Source organism: Pseudophryne corroboree, chromosome 1, assembly GCF_028390025.1.
Source record: "Pseudophryne corroboree isolate aPseCor3 chromosome 1, aPseCor3.hap2, whole genome shotgun sequence".
Taxonomy (NCBI): Eukaryota; Metazoa; Chordata; class Amphibia; order Anura; family Myobatrachidae; genus Pseudophryne; species Pseudophryne corroboree.
In genome coordinates, this window is record NC_086444.1 from 498335065 (window position 1) to 498353365 (window position 18301).

Below are 18301 nucleotides of genomic sequence, written 5' to 3' on the forward strand. Positions count from 1 at the left end.
CCGGTGGACACCAAGAAGCCAGATATTCGACCAGGCACAGACAAAGCCACAGGACTACTGGACAGGAACGCTTCACGGCAGGACACAGGATCAGACACTGGAATCGACACTGGAATCGACACAGGAACCGACACTCAAAGCAGCTAGACAGACACTGCTAGACAGGAGCTCAGGAACTGGCAGGGACTAGCTCAGAACTCATGAACTCTGGAACCCAGGAAATCTGGAAACCTGAAAATATCACCAGCGTCTGTGAATTGCACTGAGCCAGCATATAACAGAGAGTCTTAATTAATTATGTCGTGCAGCTGCCCTGCTGCATAACTGAGAGGTGCAATCAACAGACAGGTGAGGCTGAACACATGGGAACAAGCTGCAATTACACAGACTCACCACCGGCAGCAAACTATAATCTTCTTAAACCAGAGCAATGGGAAATCCTGGCATGCAAGACAACTTATAAACATAGAATAGGAATGAACCACTACCTGTGGTTCATAACAGGGGACAGTGCCTGATGAGAGGGAGAGATTGAGAAGGTGGGAAAGATGGGAACAGGCAGAAGGAGAGAGGTAGCGGAGGAGGCGGCAGTGGATAGGGTCAAATAGGGAGGTGGTGAGGGGAGAGGAACAAATGAGGGCCCTGACTTCCTCACCAGATGCATGGGAGAAAGATGTCAGAGTTGGTGAGAGGGATGGGGAGGGGTGGTAAGGGATGGGAGAAGGCTGGTTGCTGATGGTATATGTATCAAGCAGACATAACAAGACAGCACTGGTGAAAAAGTGATTTTTAATTATCCAGTAACAGTAAATTATATATACCTCTGAGGAAGCAACCGACAGTAGTACAGTAGAGGTGGAAAAATGCGTAAGACCTTGCTCATAGAATGGTATTTGCACTTTTAATTAAAACACGAGAATAGATTCACAGCAAAGATACACCAGATAAGGTTGCCACTATTGGTACACACCAGGAGTCGGGAGACACCATTGCTGCCCCTCATTGAGAGTGGTCTAAAGAACATACCGGATAATCTTTGTACATATTGAACGCTTCCTAGCCCGAATAAGAATCAAAGCAGGTAACAAAGATTGCTTGTGTTATAACAGCAGCGTGAATAAGCACTTATGAATGACTGCTGCATGCTAAAGTTCACCTTACTATCCAAACTGCTTGAATATATCTCTAACATTAACAAGCGTGGATACTAACCTTAAAAGAGCTATGGGATAAGAGAACTAATAACAACTGCCTATCAGACAATTAACAACATAAAAGAGTTTGGACTGCTATTCCTGACTATTAAGCCTCTATAGATATACTTGAACTCTTAATGCTTATAAGAGCTAATATACTGTACTAACCTTATTCAGTTTTTAACATTTTATATGTGAAAATACCGGCTAGTGTTTCTATCGTAATAATGTTGTTTTAATTTACTTTTATTGGATAATTAAAAATTGCTTTTTCACCAGCGCAGTCTTAATATGTCTGCTTTCTATGTTCTATATTGATGGTTGAGTATTCTCTCCTAGACAGCTGATGGGGAACTAGTGTTTATTGGATAACTATAATGCAGTGTCTTTTTGTTTACATATACAGTATGTACAGGTATCAAGTAGTGAAAACTGGAGATGTGCGGTACGGTTTCCAAGAAAACCAAAAAGACAGAACTTCTGGGTTACGAGTCCCGGATCTATTTTTCCCGCCAGGTTCGGATCCAAAAATGAGGCAAAACTTCACACTCCCGGTGTTTGATTCTTGTGTGGGTTCGTTCGCCATTCCACACAGAACACTGGAGGGAAAGGGGTGGGCTGCAGTGTTTTAGTGACTGTGATTAAGAACTGTGGACTACTGTGTCACATTCAGTGTCATCAGTGAACTAGGGCTGTGGGATGCAGCACTGTCTGTGACTGTGTCAGTGTCAGACTGTCATCAATGAAGGGCTGTGGGCTACTGTGTCAGTTTCATCATCAGTGAACTAGGGCTGTCTGATACTGTGTCAGTGTCAGACTGTTATCAGTGATGGGCTGTAGGCAGGGCTGCCATCAGAAATGATGGGGCCCGGAACTGGCAAAATAGGCAGGGCCCCCCCTCCAGCCCTCCCAAATAAAATAATAATAATTAAATAAAAAAAATATATATATTTAAAAACAAAATTCTATGTCCCCATAGTTTTGTCCCCAGCACCATATTATGCATCCCACACAGTAATGCCCCACACAGTAATGCCCCAATACCTGCTCATTGGGGTACTGCTTGTTGTCAGGTGTTCTGCTCGTCTTCCCCCCTGCCGCTGGAGCCACTGCAGACTGTTCATCAGCCAGCTTCAGGTAAAACTATTGAAAATGTCCCTTCCAAAATGGCCGCCGCCTCGAAGGAGACACTTATTAAAGATATTAGAGCCTCCTCTACTATCTTTAATAACTGTCTCCTCTCAGGCAGCGGCCATCTTGAGAGGGACATTTTCAATAGCCTGCGGGAGCCGATCAAACAATGGCAGCAGCGGTGGCAGGAGGACGGACGGTGGGAAGCGGGCAGCGGCATGAGCGGCCTGGGCCCTCCCCTTTCTGTTAGAGAGGCTGGGTTTGGGACAGCTGTGCCCGGAGCACTCGCCTGATGGCTGGCCTGGCTGTAGGCTACGCATCAGTGTCATCATCATCACCATCAGAGAACTAGAGCTGTGAACTGCAGCACTGTCTGTAACTGCGTCAGACTATCAGTGTCATCAGTGAAGGGTTCTGGGCTGCAGTGTGACTGTCAGTAAAGATTAAGGGCTGTGGGCTACTCTGTCCGTGTCATCACTTAAGAGCTGTGGGCTGCAGCACTATCAATGTGTCAGTATTAGGAAAATCATCATTAGAAAAACATAAACTTGTTGGGTCCTGAGGACCAAGTTTGAGAACCACTGATCTACTTAATGTGGTCCAGGAAACAAAGGTTAAGAAAGGGCACCCGAAATCTAAAAAAATCACAATATTAAAGAAAAGAGGTACAGGTGTCACCTTTAAAACAGACAAATCAGTACCCAAAAAAAGAAGAACATTAAGGCTGAAGAATAAACTGTGTGTTCACAAATCCCAGAGGAGAATCTAGGGGTGTGCATATTAGCTATATATGAATCTGACATTTTTGACATTCCAATATTTCTGCACCCCTTGCAAATGTGGGGATTAGCGGTACAAGTAAAGATGGTGACATAAAATTGAAGATGCTACTGTGGAAGTGCAACAGGATGACAGGGATTTTTGTGCAATATCTGACACTAATAAGGATGTTGATGATGAGGATGTTGTTTGTGTAAGTCAGCCACCAGTGGCAGCAGTTCTTGCTCATGATAAAAAGAAAGCCATTGTCAGTCCTGGGCATAAGACAAAAAAAGACACCTCTTGGGTGTGGAATTATTTTACCCAAGTCCTGGTAACATTTGTGAAGGCATCTATTCATTTCTGAGGATAAATTTAGTAGAATTAAGGATGTTAACTATTTAGGCACCTCCTTACTGTTGTGTTATTTACAGCGAGTTCATGCAACTTATTCAACAAAATTATAATAATTTGTAAAATAATATCAAGCAGTTCAGTATCATCTACCAGCAGTTTGGATGAGCACATGCAATCTCCACCACAACACTCTCATCATCAACCTCCTCATTAACGATCAGAGGTAGTCATTCCAAGAAATTGTTTTGTGGGGGCTCAAACAAACCAAGCACCTCAGCCACAAAATTGGCATGTTCTTTTTAATATATAACATAAGGGTAGGGAGACAATTCCATCTTGCACCACTTTTCTTTTCATATTGTGCCATATGTTTGGGGGGCATTGAGGATGGTGTGTTTTGCATAGATAAACATTTTTATAGGTTATTTCTCTAATACAGTACTAATTTGCAACACATTTTTAACCAGAAAAGAATACAATGTTAATACAATAGCCAAGAATTCCTGACAAGGGTTGCAACGAAAGAGAAGTAAAAAAAAATGAACAGTTGCAATAAATAATCTTACATTTTCTTAATCAATCTTTTAAATTAATGAATACAATGTTAACAGCCAATGATTCCCAACAAAGGTTACAATGAAAGAGAAGCCAGAGCTGCAAACTCTAAATCAACCTTTCCCAATCTTAAATTTTTGGAATAAAAAATCATCTAAATTAATCAATCAATCAATCAATCAATCAATCATCTTAAATATTCTTAACCATTTAAATTAATCCATTCTTTACCTGCCTTCCACTACATATATGATCCACATCCATTTCCCTGTACTGCCCTAGGGCCTCTGATCTAGTTCTTGATTAATGAAAACATTCTTGGTTTCTATGGGGTTGTATAGTTTATTAAACTGCCATCCTGTCTGCCACTGCTGTGTGGCCATGTTTCATATATGTGCTATACACTTTTAACTGCCTTGTGTTAGTGCTGCTGCTCTGTTGCTTAGAGGTGGTGAAAATTGCCTAAGAATGTATGTTAATAATACTGCAGGAACAAAAACAGGCCAAATTACATGATTTGAGCAGTTTTTTTTAGCAATTAAAAAAAAAAAAATACAAATCCAAAACATGTGAGAGTGGTTTTGCAAAATCAAAACATGAGTATGACATTAGATGTAAAACCAAAACACGGGTCGGCACACATCTCTAATGATAACCCCTTTTTTCTGTGTTTTTTCTCTAAAATTAAATTAGAAGGCTGACTGTGGTGACATTGGCTTGTGTAAATAATGGCTCCACCACAGACAACTACAGTAGCGAAGCATTATGGGGCACTTACTAAGCGACAAAACGCTTAACTTATCCCCACTTGCTCAGTAGTACAAAGCTCCATCCCAGGATAGCGCTATGTGTTGCTTGCAAGTACCGTCACTGTTTCCAAACTTTACGCATTTGGTCCAGAATTGCAAGATTTTACACATATGCCACTCGCCCAGGAGACATTCCGTATGGCATCAGCACTAGGCAGAGATCACCTGAATGAGTAATTATAGCAGTTGTCAGGTGACTCTCTTTATAATACGTCTCAGTGCTAACACATCTTGCATCGATGCGCTAATGGGTGATTCAGGATGTCACTTAGAGCTGAGAAAAGAACCAGAATAATAGATTTGCTTTAATGTTCCCATGTTTACAAATTTGTATGGTACAAGTCAGGGATGTGCTTCAGTGGTACAAGTGTGTCGCTATAGGACCAGCAGTGAATAGTAAATTCTAGAGGCAGAGCCACCTGTATGGGGGTTCTGGAATGACCTTTATTATGTGTTATAGTCATGCATGTTTGCGTGTATGTGCGACAATGATGCCAAAAAGGGATGTAGTTAAAATGCCTCCGGACGGGATAACGGTGGTCGAAATACCAATGCCAGAATCCCGAACGGTGGCATAATGCCGGCATCAAAACCCCGAAAGAGCTCGGGATCCAGGCGTCAAAAAATCAATGCCTGGAATCCCAAACGTTCTGTTAGTGGGACACGCTCGTGTCCTGCCGCAGAGGGTGTGAGGTTAGGTTTAGGCATTAAAAGGGGGGTTAAGGTTATGATGCAGGGACAGGAAAGGGATGGTTAGTTACCTGGGATGGGGGGGTTAGGCACTTACAAGGGGAGGTTAGAGTTAGGCACCAAGTGGGCAGGGTTAGGTTTAGGCATGGGGAAGGGAAGGTTAGTGTTAGGCATCACCGAGGAGGGTTAGGGTTAGGCACCATTGGGGGGGGGGGGGGTTAGGGTTAGGCACCCACAAGAGAGGGTTAGGGTAGGGGGCTGTCGGGATATTGAAGGTCAGGATGCCGCTGTCAGTATTATGACCATCTGCTTATTATCCACTGGTATATCATACCGAATCCCCGAAAACATATGGAGAAAAGAAACTTGATATCGTTTTTAGTTTTGACACTGTATAGTGGCATGTCGATATAGAAAGCAAAAACACTAGCATCAGAATTCCATATGGTCTCTCTGAAGCACGTAGTGATTAAATGCAGCTGACAGTAAGCATCAGGTAAGGGCCTGCCCACAGATGGCATACTAAACATGTGACTGTGTAAGCAACTGAAGGAAACAAGGCAGAGATGCCAGTAGAAAAAGCACCAGCTGAAGACACCAAAATAACTTAAATTTGGAAGGACAAACTAATAGATGATCCCATGCCATTCGTTTCACAACTGCTGAAGAGCCACAGGTTGGCCAGGCGTGATGTCGTGAAAACACTAGGGGCTGGGCTGTGTGCTCTAATACAGTAGTATTTTGTGTAAAATTGTATCCACATAAAACAGACAATAGGGCTATTTCACAGTACGTTTTTAAAATGCATGCTACCCTCATGTTTTGCTGTAACCGTGATTCCAAACATTTCCAAGTATTTGAAGTCCCAATATTAGTCTTTCAATGCTTTTCAATGATACAAGTAAGTAATGCCGTCAAAAACCTTGAGTTCTTAATGCCGTCAATGTTTTAGCTTGAACACATTACAATGTTAAGTACCATTATATATAGAAATAATTTTATGCACAGATGCTGCACCAGACACAATTACAATATAATTAATTTTGTATCAGTTTATCTCTATTTATAAAACAGTTCTGAATGAAAAAAAGAAAATGGCTACCCGTAGTAGTCTTATAATGGTGACTGCTGATAAATATAAGAGTATTACCACAGCGCCCTTATAGCTACAGATGAGCAGGTTTGGTTCTCAGAGAACTGAATCCTACCGAACTTCACTACCCGAGTCTGGATCCGAGCCCGGCTCGGGTTTTCCCACCTGACTCGGAAACCAGAACGAGGCAAAACGTCATCATCCCGCTGTCAGATTCTCGCAGGCTTTGGATTCCATATAAGGAGCTGCGCGTCGCCGCCATTTTCACTCCGGCATTGGAGAGTCTAGAGAGAGGACTTGTCTCCATCTTCAGTGTCCTGCATCAGTTCAGTGGTAGTGTCTTGTGTTGCATCAGTCCAGTCACAGTGGTGGTGTCTTCTGCTGCCATATGTCCAGTACTGCTGTATAAGTCCAGTCCATTGCAGTGGTGCTCTGTTATCCTGCATCAGTCCAGTGGTGGTGTCCCTGTGCTGCTGTATATGTCCAGTGGTACTGCCATATATGTCCAGTGATACTGCCGTATATGTCCAGCGGTACTGCCGTATAATGCCAGTGGTACTGGCGTATAATTCCAACAGTACTGGCGTATAAATCCAGTCCAGTGATACTGCCGTACATGTCCAGTGATACAGCCGTATATGTTCAGCGGTACTTCCGTATAAATCCAGTGATACTGCCATATAATTCCAGTGGTACTGGTGTATAGATCCAGTCCAGTGATACTGCCGTATATGTCCAGTGATACTGTCGTTTATGTCCAGCGGTACTGCCGTATAAATCCAGTGCTACTGCCGAATAATTCCAGTGGTACTGGCGTATAATTCCAGCGGTAGTGGCGTATAATTCCAGTCCAGTGATACTGCCGTATATGTCCAGTGGTACTGCCGTATAAGTCTAGTGGTACTGTCGTATAATTCCAGTGATACTGCCGTATAATTTCAGTGATCCTGCCGTATAATTCCAGTGGTACTGGCGTATAAATCCAGTGATACTGCCGTATAATTCCAGTGGTACTGGCGTATAAGTCCAGTGATACTGCCGTATAAATCCAGTCAAGTGGTACTGCTGTATAAATCCAGTCCAGTGGTACTGCTGTATAAATCCAGTGGTACTGCTGTATAATGCCAGTGGTACTGGCGTATAAGTCCAGTGATACTGCCATATAAATCCAGTCCAGTGGTACTGATGTATAAATCCAGTGGTACTGCCGTATAAATCCAGTGGTACTGCCATATACTTCCAGTGATACTGCCATCTAATTCCAGTGGTACTGCGGTATAATTCCAGTGGTACTGCCGTATAATTCCAGTGATACTGCCGTATAATTCCAGTGGTATTGGCATATAAATCCAGTGATACTGCCGTATAAATTCAGTCCAGTGGTACTGCCATATAAGTCCAGTTGTACTGCCGTATAATTCCAGTGATACTGCCGTATAATTCCAGTGATACTTCCGTATAAATCCAGTCCATTAGTACTGCCATATAAATCCAATGATACTGCTGTATAATTCCAGTGATATTGCCGTATAATCCCAGTGGTACTGGCGTATAATTCCAGTGATACTGCCATATAAATCCAGTCCAGTGGTACTGCCGTATAAGTCCAGTGGTACTGCCGTGTAATTCCAGTGATACTGCCATATAATTCCAGTGGTACTGCCGTATTAGTCCAGTGATACTGCTATATAAATCCAGTCCAGTGGTACTGCTGTATAAATCCAGGGGTACTGCTGTATAAATCCAGTCCAGTGGTGCTGTCTTGTGCTGCATCAGTCCAGTGGTGGTGTCTTGTGCTGCCATAAGTCCAGTGGTGGTGCCCTGTGCTGTATATTATTTACTCCAAATAAAAGGTTTATATACATTACTTATATTATTATTTAAATATTTTCTACAGGGTTTGCCCTGTGTGGTGTAGGGGTACGCTTGCCTGTGCTGCATATTATTATAATAGCTCCAATTAAAAGGGTTATTATCCAAATTAATTTAAAGGCTTTGCCATGTGTGTGTGTGGTTTAGGGGTACGCTCTCCTGTGCTACCAATATTGTGCGTGTATTACATCTGGGCAAATTCCAGCACGTCCCATCTTGTTTGTGCCGCACACTTGTGTCGCTTAGCTGAGTCATCCAGCTACCTCATTGCACCTCTTTTTCTTCTTTGCACGATGTGCTGTTTGGGGACTAGTTTTTTTAAGTGCCATCCTGTCTGCCATTGCAGTGCCACTCCTAGATGCGCCAGGTGTTTGTGCCGAACACTTGTGTCGCTTAGCTTAGCCATCCAGTTACCTCTTTGCACCTCTTTTTCATCTTTGCATGATGTGCTGTTTGGGGCCTATTTTTTTAATCTACCATCCTGTCTGCCGCTGCAGTGCCACTCCTAGATGGGCCAGGTGTTTGTGCTGGCCACTTGTGTCACTTAGCTTAGTCATCCAGCCACCTCGGTGCAACCTTTTGGACTAAAAACAATATTATGAGGTGTGAGGTGTTCAGAATAAACTGGAAATTAGTGGAAATTAATGTTATTGAGGTTAATAATACCGCAGGATCAAAATTACCCCCAAATTATGTGATTTTAGCTGCTTTTATGTTTTCTTCAAAAATCATCCAGATCTAAAACCAAAACCAAACTCGAAAGGGTGGTTTTGTCAAAACCAATCCAGATCCAAAGCACGAGCATGGAACCAGAACCAAAACCAAAAAACAAAAAGTGCCCGCCGCACATCTCTACTTATAGCAAAAGGTGAAGGTACATTTTATGTAGAATTGCCTTGTATCTGTGTCACACATGTTAAAAGCTGCAGGCTTCCATTACTATCTTGTCTCTTCATCAAAGAAACGTGAATACTCAAGATTATTATTATCATCATCATCATCATATATTTATAAGGTCCCACAAGGGTTCTGTAGTGCCATACAAAGGTAATACAACTAATAGTAAATGACATGACTACAGACTAGAACACACAATTAAACAGCTTCACATATATACATAATTAGAGTGCACTTAGCATAATTATGTGGGGAGGACAAAGGGTCAAGGGCCATGCTTGCACGAGCTTCTAATATGCAGGGTGGACATCATAAGGAGAAAAGGGAAGATTAGAAGTGCACAGAGTTAGATAGTAAATATGGGGGAGGGGGGTTGTGTGGGATCTCCAGTTTTAAAGGCTGAGAGTCTCGCAGTAACTGTGGGAGGTTGTTGGTCATCATAAATGTCTTACAGTACATTTACAGTTTAACAAAAAAAAGTGCTTGATTATAGTTATAGTTAATTTATTAATAGTTTTTATATAGTTCAGACATATTCTGCAGCACTTTACAGAGGATATTTGGTCATTTACAACAGTACCTGTATGTATATCTTGGGTAAGAAAAGGGTATATTCTGCATCATAAAATATTACACCGTTCTTATTTTACTCCAAAATTGAAATTTCTTATACAGATGTAGCCACCTTTATCTTGACCGATTCTCCGCCTAGACGGACGTTTAGTCACGCTAAGGCGATAGCTTAGCTTGCTGAGTTTAATCACAGGCAGGCGCGTTGAGGCGATTCTAGATACTCAGCATGCATTACACATCTCCACCACTGGGTGGCTAATGCTCCACTAATCCAGTACTTTCGATCGTATAGCGGCGGATTGATCTACAGCTCTGGCAAATGGTCAGTGACGACTGTAATGTTAATAGATGGTGACCAATGGTCAGACGGTGAGACTTCTCAATATAAATAAATAGTTTATACAGACACAAACGAACATGTTAAAACACTTGTGTATGCAGACGCAAGATTGTGTATGGAGACGCAACTAATTGTGTAAAAGGAAGTATGTACAATGCATAAACACTGTGCTTTTGAAATACATGTACAGTATGAGCGTCCGAGTTCCCATGACATTCACTTTATTATCATTTTTTTTCTTTGTTATACATTCAACGGAAGGGTGCACACAGGTTTCACATAAATCTTGTCTTGTAACCTGATCGGAACTCCCTACCTGTCTACTGCATGAACTGTGCAGGCTCTCAGGGGGGAAGGGGAAAGTGGGATGGGGGTAGGGCGAGGCAGTGGAAAATACCGTGTTCAAAGAACGGGCCAATGCTGAAGGAGCGTCAGAATCCCCTAGCTAAAATACACAGGATCGATAGGGATAAGCGAGGTCTATGCACATAACGATACACCAGACCCCATCGCATCACAAAGTGACAAAATGTCCGAGGCACATTAACCCCCACCTTGTAGCATTATGTGCATAGACCTCGCTTAACCCTATCGCCCCTGTGTATTTTAGCTAGGGGATTCCGACGCTCCTTCAGCACTGCCCCGAAGCCTGCAAAACCTATGCCGTCACTCGCTCCATAGCTGAGTGCTGACACAAGGTGGATGTTCATGTGCCTTGGACATTTTGTCACTTTGTGATGCGATGGGGTCTGGGGTATCGTTAAGTGCATAGACCTCGCTTATCCCTATCGACCCTGTGTATTTTAGCTAGGGGATTCTGACGCTCCTTCAGCATTGCCCCGTGACCTACAAAATCTGTGCTGTTACTTGCTCCATAGCAAAGGGCCTCCATGGGGCAAGGAGTCACAGGCGGTCGCCATTTCAATTGAGTCTGCCCTGCTACAGAATTGTATGTGTACCGCATGGTGCATAGAACCTTAACAGTACAACCGCTCCTGCAGCTTTGCCCTGGTTTATGTGAATAACTCCCTCCCTGTCTACTGCATGACCTGTGCAGGCTCCCAGGGGGGAAGGTCGATGGGCTAGCGGGAGGCGGTGGAAAATACCGTGCTTTTGAAATGCAAGTACTGTATGAGTCCGAGTCCCCAGTATGTTCTTCTAGTTTACTAATTAGCACGAACAGCTTGTGATGTACAGTGGCAAGTTTAATCTTTCTATGTATAATGGAGAGATAAAAGCTCCTTCCTAAGTTCCTAGATGCCAAATCACTGTCTTTAGTATCTCTGTACAGTATTTTCAACTAGTGTACTAATTAGCATGAACAGCTTTTAACTGGATGCCAAATCCCCGTACTTAGTATCTCTGTACAGAATGTTCTATTAGGGTACTAATTAGCACAAACAGCTTGTAACGTGCAGTGGCAAGTTTAATATTTCTATGTATAATGGAGAGAGATAAAAGCTCCTCAGTAAGTTCCTGGATGCCAAATCACCGTACTTAGTATCTCTGTACAGTATTTTCTATTAGGGTACTAATTAGCTGTTCGTGCTAATTGGTACCCTAATAGAAAATACTATACAGAGATACTAAGGACGGTGATTTGGCAACCAGGAACATAGGGAGGAGCTTTTATCTCTCTATATTATACGTAAAAAGATTAAACTTGCCACTGTACGTTACAAGCTGTTCGTGCTAATTAGTACACTAGTAGAACATACTGTTAAGAGATACTAAGTACAGTGATTTGGCATCCAGGAACTTAGGGAGTTTAATGGAGAGAGATAAAAGCTCCTCCCTAAGTTCCTGGATGCCAAATCACTGTCCGTAGTACTTCTGTACAGTATGTTCTACTAGTGTACTAATTAGCACGAGCAGCTTGTAACGTACAGTGGCAAGTTTAATCTTTCTATGTATAATATAGAGAGATAAAAGCTCCTCCCTAAGTTCCTAGTTGCCAAATCACCGTCCTTAGTATCTCTGTATAGTATTTTCTATTAGGGTACTAATTAGCACGAACAGCTAATTAGTACCCTAATAGAACATACTGAACAGAGATAAGTACGGTGATTTGGCATCCAGGAACTTACTGAGGAGCTTTTATCTCTCCATTATACTTAGAAAGATTAAACTTGCCACTGTACGTTACAAGCTGTTCATGCTAATTAGTACCCTAATAGAACATACTGTACAGAGATACTAAGTACGGTGATTTGGCATCCAGTTAAAAGCTGTTCGTGCTAATTAGTACACTAGTAGAAAATACTGTACAGAGATACTTAGTACGGTGATTTGGCATCTAGGAGCTTAGGGAGGAGCTTTTATCTCTCCATTATACATAGAAAGATTAAACTTGCCACTGTACGTTACAAGCTGTTCGTGCTAATTAGTACACTAGTAGAACATAGAGTACAGAGATACCAAGGACGGTAATTTGACACCCAGGAAGTTAAGGAGGAGCTTTTATCTCTCTTCATTATACTTCGAAAGATTACAATGGAGAGAGATTAAAGCTCCTCCCTAAGTTCATGGATGCCAAATCACTGTACTTAGTATCTCTGTACAGTATGTTCTACTAGTGTACTAATTAGCACGAACAGCTTGTAACGTACAGTGGCAAGTGTAATTTTTCTAAGTATAATGGAGAGAGATAAAAACTCCTCCCTATGTTCTTGGATGTCAAATTACCATGCTTAGCATTTCTGTACAGTATTTCCTATCTAGCCAGAAACCCTGCATCCTGTGCAAGCTAGGCGGACAACTGGAGGGGACCCAATACACGGTTGCTTTCCGTTTCCCTTTCCAGTGTCTCATAAACTAGTGGTTGATCTGCCCCGAAAGCCAAGAGTCTCCTCTTTTGTATGGTACCAGTCCTGAGTCTCTGGGACACCCAGAACCGGAGATATCAATATGCAAAGTGGACCCATTTTCCCATAGACTATAATGGGCCCGTTAATTCAGACCCACCATGGGTTCCGACGCTTGCCATGTACCTTGTGGGGGTCACAGAAACTTGGGGTTGGTACCCTCCGGTAGCTAATTGTCTCCCCTTCCATACCAACCTAGCGATGAAGGCTCCCACCTCCCACGCTGAGAGGCCCAGGTTTAAGTCCCAAAGTGCCAACTTTTTTTTTATATATGTTCCCGTGACATTCACTTTATTATTATTTTTCTTTGTTATACATTCAATGAAAGGGTGCACACAGGTTTCACATAAATCAAAGTAAATCTGCAGCAGCGATTCATTCCGCTATATACAAATACACAGCGGTAATGAGTATAAATTAGTGTATTCCGACGCAACTGAGCAACACAGTACTGTGGATCGTCGGCATTTGTGTATTGTACCTGACCTGAACTCCCTCCCTGTCCACTGCATGACCTGTGCAGGCTCCCAGGGGGGAAGGGTGATGGGGGTAGGGAGAGGCGGTGGAAAATACCGTGCTTTCGAAATACAAGTATTAGCGTCCGAGTACCCTAAGGCATAAACCAACACCAATGGGAAGGAAGTGCCAACCTTTTTTTTTATGTGTTCCTGTAACATTCACTTTATTATTATTTTTTTCTTTGCTATACATTCAATGGAAGGGTGCACACAGGTTTTACATAAATCAGAGTGGGCGGGGGATTTTCCTACATACAGTAGTATACTGTTGCACGTCTTGTAACCTGATCGGAACTCCCTCCCTGTCTACTGCATGTACTTTGCAGGCTCCCAGGGGGGAAGGGGAAAGTGGAATAGGGGTAGGGCGAGGCAGTGGAAAATAACGTGTTCAAAGAAAAGGCATAATCAAAACTATGGGGAACTTTGCAGTGTATCGTTATGTGCATAGACCTCGCTTATCCCTATCACCCCTGTGTATTTTAGCTAGGGGATTCTGACGCTCCTTCAGCATTACCCCGTAGCCTGCAAAACCTATGCCATTGCTCGCTCCTTAGCTGAGTGCTGCCACAAGGCAGGGGTTCACGTGCCTCGGACATTTTGTCACTTTGCGATGCAATGGGGTCCGGTGTATCGTTATGTGCATAGACCTCGCTTATCCCTATCGACCCTGTGTATTTTAGCTAGGGGATTCTGACGCTCCTTCAGCATTGCCCCGTAGCCTGCAAAATCTGTGCTGTTACTTGCTCCATAGCCGAGTGCCTCCATGGAGCTAGGAGTCACAGGCGGTAGCCATTTCAATTGAGTCTGCCCTGCCATAGAATTGTATGTGTACCGTACGGTGCATAGAACCTTGACAGTAGAAACTCTCCTGCAGCTTTGCCCTGCTTTATGTAAAACTTGTGTTTTGTCAGTTTGCTATGCGATCGAGCCCGGTGTAACGTAATGTGCATAGACCTCGCTTATCTCTATCGCCCCTGTGTATTTTGGCTAGGGGATTGTGACGCTCCTTCAGCATTGCCCCGTAGCCTGCAAAACTTATGCCTTCTCTCACTCCATATCCAAGCGCTGCCTGCCACGTGGTGGGGGTTCAGGGGCGGCGGCCATTTTGCCAGTGTGCTATGCGATTGAGTCCGGTGTACTGTAATGTGCATAGACCTCGCTTATTCCTATCGCCCCTGTGTATTTTAGCTAGGGGATTGTGACGCTCCTTCAGCATTGCCCCATAGCCTGCAAAATCTGGACTGTTACTTGCTCCGTAGCCTAGGGCCTCCGTGGGGCAAGGAGTCATAGGTGGTAGCCATTTCTATTGAGTCTGCCCTGCTACAGAATTGTATGTGTACTGTACGGTGCATAGAACCTTAACAGTAGAACTGCTCCTGCAGCTTTGCCCTGGTTTATGTGAATAAAAATAATAATAAAGTGTCTGGAAAAAACTAACATGCATTCATAGTTTAGGAATCGAACTCGGGACTCTGAGTATAGGAAGCGGAACACTTCACCACTTCGCCGCAGACAGATGAATAAATCCATTGGTTTTGATTATGCTGTAATGGCTACGGGATTAGGACGCTAACATACTGTACAAAATTCCTAATCTCAAGAGGCAATAGTGAACTTCTAACACGTCCATTTGCGACAGTGTACACTACTGGTTTTATGTTGTTTTGTCAGCGGGAATTGGACGCTCACATATTCATAAAGTACTGTAGATGGATCATATACTGTATGCTGTACTATTTGCGTCTGTACCGTATATACTGTATTAAATAATGCAGCGTAATGAGTATTTACTGTATTAAATAATGCAGCGTAATGAGTATTTACTGTATGCAGCGTAATGAGACGCCTTAGTAAAGTAGTCCTTATTATATATTTCAGTATTGTATTTTACGGCAGACCACACGCATGCGCAGTGGTGATTGTAAAAAGCGACATCTGGTGGATGATCTCAGGTATTACACGTAAAGGTAACGCCAAACGATCTGTCTGCCTCCGTGCGATTAGGTACGCCTCTCTGTGACTAGGCGCGCCTCCCTACACCCCGGTACGCTGCGTATGCTCGATCGGGACAAACGCCTCAGCCAGTCAAGATAAAGGTGGCTACATCTGTAGGTGAAGCCCCTTCCTCTAATTGCTATAAATGTGGCAGTACGGGTGCAGATATAGTACATTGCCTTTGGGACTGCCCACAGGTGCAAGCCTTATGGCTGGAGATTCAGTGTTATGTCTTTAACCATTTACGGATTAACTTTCAGTTTGATAAAACGTGGGCCTTCCGAGGGGTTTACTCTAATGAGGATATGGGTAAATTGTCCAAAGGCAATCGTACACTGCTTATAAAACTGGCTGCGGCTACCAAAAAGGCCATTCTAGCGCAGTGGATCTCTCCAGATTCGGTCCCTATTGCCTTAGTACACCCTAGAATTGCCTTTCTGTTTTCTGCGACCTCTTTATGTAAGGAGAAAAGAACGGAAAAGTTTTTGATGTTTGGCTTCCTTATGTTTTAACACTGTCTACTGTTTTGAAGGACACTATGCGGAATAGCTTTCGGGACACATCTTGGTACCACTTGGAGGTGATTGATAAAGGGCCACCTTTTTGACTTTTTACCTGATGCTGTTATATGCAATTTTTATGTATTTTATTTGATATATGGGGTTTTTGTCACGATCCTGCTTATTTGCGGGGTTAACTTACTCCCACTCTGGGGCTGTGTCTCCTGCTTACTATACCACATAGTTGAACTACCTCATATCTTCCCATCTCTAGTGGCTGGTCTTTGGATCAGGTTCTGTTGACCGTATATGTTAATGTTCTTTTATGATCTGTATGTGAGGGAGCGTGTCGTATTCTTCTATGTTGTATGTATTGTATCTTATCAACAATGTTTACTGTTCCATTGATTTGTACAATATTTTTCCTGTCAATAAACAGTTTTCAATAAAAGAAAAGGGTACATTCTGTGATATTTTTAAAGTGTAGGAAAAAGTACTTGGAGAGAGAGAGACTGGATGTGAGGAATAAAGTCAGAAGGGGTAACAAGGTAGAAGGCTTGACTGAAGGGAGTATGAGGGGAGGTGGCAATTCTGGTAGGAGAGAAGATCATAAACTCTGTATGTACACGTTGAGCTTTAGGTAGAATGGACATTCATCTGGAGACAGATTGTTACATAAGACAGTAGAGAAGGGAAAAGGTCAGAGGAGAGGTAGATTGGTCAGTGTAAAAGTGGCACTAAAAACCCAATGATCAAATTAGTTCCCCAAGAGTAGATATGTACAATTAGAAAAGCAAAGGGCCAAAAACAAAGCCATATGGAACCAAAAAGATGGTTGGAGAGAACAATGTGAGAGGAGAGAAAGTGAGATAAATTTATACAATCAGTTGAGTAATAGTAAGTCGCAGTTAAGGAGAGAAATAAGGCAGTAGTTGGAGAGGCTGGGGTAAAAGATGATTTTCTTAGACTTTGTGAGATAGCACATTTAAAGGAGTATTGAAATGTGCAAATGAAAAGTGACAGGTTGCATAGGTGAGTTGTAGGCTAGAATGCACTCCACTGCATGCTAGCCTAAAACTAGAGGAGAAGTTGGGAGGGAACAGAGATAATGAGGCATGAGATGAAAAAGTGTTTTATTGTGAGATGATTAAATAAATGGGGAGATTTTGGCTTTAGTTACTGCAGAAAATGAACTAAGAGTGGTCTGAGGAGTATAGGAGAGGTATGTGGATATGCAGAATTTGGCATGAAGAAATTTCTTGTCAAATGTTTTTTTCTTTGAAGCACAGTAAGTGGTAAAGTCATAGGCTGAGAAAAAGAATGGAGGAAGAAGTGCAAGTGGGCAGAAAACCAAGTTGAAGGGGGCAAAGAAATTATAGACCATAGAAGACTAGGTGGATATGAAAGAAGAGAAGTATGTTAGCTTGTTAGGTGAAATGACAGCGTTGTAATAAGACAGGATTAATTTACAATGAGGAATTCAGCATACTGTAGGAGTGAGATTTTCCCCAGTGGCACTCTGCAGTCTGGGGACCCTGTTGCAAGCAATGGTTCTGCTTGGTGTGTCATAGTTGAGATCTGGATCATAAAATGCTCTGTATGGAGGCTAGAACTAACAATGGGAAAGCCAAGTTAGAGAAACAAGAGATATAGCAGAGGAGGGAGAAAGCAAGGTCAAGCCCTTCCCAGTGGGTGGGAGAAGGAGTCCAAAGGAGTATGTAAGTGAAAGTTATTTTGTGGCAGAATATACCATATGGTATTAATGGGAATGTTTAAATCACTTACAGTAGTATGAGAATAGGCAGGTTAAGATGTTATAACTTTTCAAAAATCATGACAGCTATTCAGGGCTGCCATCAGAAACTGTGGGGCCCGGGACTGACAAAAAAAGACAGGGCCCCCCCCCCCCTTAAAATAAGATTCTGCCACAACACTCCACACCTATGTGATTTCATATATTGTGATATTACATATAGGTAGAGTGTTGTGGACCTACAGGAACAGTTCACAGAGAGCTGATGCGCAGTTGAAGGCTTGTTTTAAAAGGTCTTCACTCTGCAGCTCTACAGGTATTGGTAGTAGGAGCCACGGTGGGCCCCCCTCTCTGCAAGGACCCGGGACACCAGTCCCCACAGTCCCCCCTGATGGCTAC

At 42.8% G+C, this 18301-nt stretch overlaps 1 protein-coding gene across 7 annotated transcripts in view; it reads right to left on the bottom strand.

Annotated features, from left to right (window-relative positions):
* Positions 1–18301, bottom strand: part of LOC134895591 (proprotein convertase subtilisin/kexin type 5-like) — a 568642-nt gene that overhangs the window by 142063 nt on the left and 408278 nt on the right. The gene's annotated exons all lie outside the window — the stretch shown is intronic.